We start from the raw sequence: 3,697 nt of genomic DNA, 5'->3' as shown, positions 1-3,697 counted from the left end.
GGCGGACGCGGCGGGAGGGGCGGGAGGCGCGCGCGGCCGCTCGCGCTCGGCGCCGGGTCGAAGGCCGGCGCTGTTGATTGGGTCGGCGGGCGGGCGGGAGGCGCGTGCAGCCCTGTGACACCATGTGACGTCAGGGCGTACGTGGCGCAGAGCGTGCGCGGGAAGTTCAGGCGCCGCGGAAGAGTGCGTGAAGGGGGGAGGGGGGCGCCGGTGGGGCCGGCCAGGACTGCGTGTCCCAGCGTGCACCGCGCTCGCGCCCAGCCGGGGCCATCGGCGGTGCACGCCGGGACGTGTAGTTTGGAGTGTGGCGGGTGTCCCGCGCCGCGGTGGCTGCTGGGATGCGGAGGAGGCCTTGGCGACGCGGACGTTCCTGAGGGAGAGCGTGCTGGGGCGGAGCTGGCAGCGAGCCTCTGCAGGCTGGATGCTGTCCGCATCGAAAGGTTTCTGCAGGGCTAGGGGTGCTTCGCGGTGCTCTGGGTGGCCATTACAAGCCCGCGACGTACCCTGATGTTACAGGAGCCGCAGCTCCTGTTCCAGGCCCCCTCAGAGGTGTACCGTGGCTCCCGTGATAGCTGAGCACGCGCAGAAAAATGTCCGATGAAAGCTGAAAATACTGTGAAAAATAACGTGCTGTGAAAAATAATTTTCTTGGTAAATAAAGGCATGCTTCCATTGGTCGTAGTTCGCCTAAAGCAATTTGGAAATGTGTTTTCAGAGGCTTCAGAAGCCAAACGCCGTTTCAGAGAATGGGGCTTTTTTTGTGTACGCCATTACTGTTCATGTCAGTCTCGTTACTTTTCGGGGGCTAATTTATGATTTGTCTGTACACAGATGATATGGGGCATTAGGAGAGCTGGGGAAATAGTTGCACATCTTCCTCAAGATTCATATTAACGTTCAAGGACATAAATAAATAGCCTTAGTTCTCAGTTACATGTGTGTACAGCAAAACTGCCGAAGCGGCTTTTGATCCCGTTATTAAAAATAAAGACTTGGAACTATACAGAAAATTTCTTTAGGCGTTTATTAGTGCAGCTCGCAGGCAGCGTTGCACAGCAGCTAATGGAAAACGTGCTCTTTACTCCGTTGGTAAACTGTGTCACCACCACGGCCTGTCACCAGCCCCAGTGTACAGACAGCCGTCTCGGAAGATGCTCATGCTGTTAATTTCTGGCGGCTGTGCTGGTCAGAGAGCTTAATACGTACTGGTGACCTTCCCCAGAGCAGCTCGGTGGGAGGTTAGACATGCGCAGCAAGATGAGGGACAGCGAAAGGAAGGGATGTGTTACTGACACTGCAGCCGGGGGTGATGTAGGGATGGAGTAATGAAGGTAGAGTACTCAGGAGTGAAAGTGTCCTGAGGAGAATGGGGAACATCAGTGTGGGCGGAGGAACTGCAGTGAGGGGAAGTGCTCATAAGTAGAGCTGGCGCAGTGCTGACTGATTTTCAAATAGGCCGTTCACTCCTTTGAATTTGCAATACTTAATTTAGTGATTACCTTTTAGAGAGGGAGATTCTTTACTTCATTTTGCTTGAATGCTTGTGTTGGATATTTAATGAAGCTGGCTGGAACAATACAAATGAAGATAGACTCAATCGTGACTTGGTTGTGACAGCTGAAAATGGTTTGTGATGATATTTTACACAAGAAAACTGTGTAGCTTCTCTTCGAAGTACTGAGGCATGAAAAATTGAAGTACAAATGTCTGATATTTGCCACGTTGATTCATATTTTGCCATGGCAAGGTTAGCACTACTCTAAAACATTTGACTGTGTCTGTGACTTTTGAGCATCTTACAACTTGTTTCTGGGACGTTGGTGTCCCACAGTTATGACATAGTGCAGGAAAATACTCTTCTAACCTGGTCTTCATTTACATTCAGGACTATGGTACTAAATGGGGATTGGGTGGTAATGAGGTGGTGATGAAAGATCATCTGTTCCAAAAACATTCTGCCCACATGGTTACCCTGATGCATCAAACTGCAGAAGCAAGCTAAACCAGCCAGCCAGACAAAAGAAAATACTTCATGGTAGTTAGGGTTGTTTTGTTGATGCCTCTTGAAGAGTAAAGCATTGCCAGTGGTCCCTGTGAACCACTGTTGGGATTTACCATTTTAAATCTTTACCATTTTCAATTAGACACTAAACCAAGTTATTTCCCTCTTTGGGAATCCTACGTGCATCTACTTATAATAAGAAAGTGTATGAGAGGAAAAAAAAAATCAGAACAATTCTGCTCTGGTATGCCAGACAACCTTGAACACCTTTAAAATTTTTCTTAAATCCTCTGTCTTTATCCTTCCCTTGCTAGTTCCCATACCACAGTCGCTTTATCCTGCCACTGCTCAAACCCAATTACTGCCAGAAATACAGGCCATCACAGAGGAAGAAAGAATTTTTTTGTTCAAGTACATTTGTTACGATTGGGATTCAGCTTAAGGAGATGTAATGTTCCAAAGGAAGTTAAAACACAGACAGAGACTAATTGAGTTGAGATTCTTTCCAGCTGATAGCAAACAACTTCACAGAAGGAGTGGTACTCCTGCTCTGTTCCCTGTAGACATGCATATTAGATGCTCTTCAGTTCATTCACAAAGATAGCTGAAAGCTTAATTAAATGCTGGAACCTGAAAGGATTTATATTTCTTTACACTTGCAGATACATTCCCCAAATGTTGAAGAAAAGGGAGTCGGAGATGCATTTGAAGCCCTAGAATTTGAACCCTCCCTATTTTGCAGTTTTGCTTCACACGGGTGCTGTGAGGCCACTGATGGACAGAGGGTATCGGGAATGTGCTGCATCTCAGTCTCAATCTCAGTGTGGAAAGCGTTATACCACACAGCTGTATTCAGCTTAAAGGGAATCCTTTTGGATGACAAGTTAAAAGCTGGTTATCATTTTTTTACAGCTGGTTTTGGGGGAATAAAAGGAAAATTGCTGCTCTAATTCAAAAACTGCTCACTGCTGCAAGCAGATATTTGAAGCAGAGAACCTTACAGTTGTGGTTTATCACTTAGATACATGGCTGACTTTGAACATACGACCTCTGAATTTTCACAAAGGTGCCTGGAAAGAGAGTTTTACAAATTTATTGACTGATTTTATTAACAAACCACAGATGGTTTCAAAGAAGTGATCCAGATTTAAATATGAAAGAAAAATGAATGGTATGGCAGTATTTAACTTAAGGCAAACAGTTTTAAAAAGTAACATAACCTACACCAGAATGGTCTTATAGGTAAATGTGTGTTCCAAGGCTTTAGGTTATTGTTGTATTGCATTGTATGAACTGTCATGTTCCAAGACATGAAGGTGAGTTAACTGTAGAACTTTAATCTTGACTTTGGAATCTTAATCCTAACTATACTCTGCCAAGGGTGGGTCTTTTTTTCCTCTCTTATTTTCTGTTTTCCTTATTTTTCAAGTTAGGTGGCATTTCATAGCAAATTATAGCAATTTCCAAAGTAGGACACATTTAGAACTAATAAATCATTGACCACCTTTAACCTCATAAGCAAAAGTTATAGTTAAGGTTTTCTTTCTTCCTAAAACAGAAAATTTGTTGATGTGCAAGTAAGAGTCCCAAAGCATCTTTCTAAATTGTGCTGCTCTGCTGATTTTCACTTGAAATTGTTTAATTTCTGAACAATTGAAAGTACTGTTGGCTTCATTTAGGAGATATTTCTACACA

The sequence above is a fragment of the Chamaea fasciata genome, unplaced genomic scaffold (assembly GCF_029207755.1).
Source record: "Chamaea fasciata isolate MVZ Bird 193981 ecotype frontalis unplaced genomic scaffold, bChaFas1.0.hap1 SCAF_5, whole genome shotgun sequence".
Taxonomy (NCBI): domain Eukaryota; kingdom Metazoa; phylum Chordata; class Aves; order Passeriformes; family Sylviidae; genus Chamaea; species Chamaea fasciata.
The sequence above is the reverse complement of the archived record's forward strand: the minus strand, read 5'-3'. Positions refer to the sequence as shown.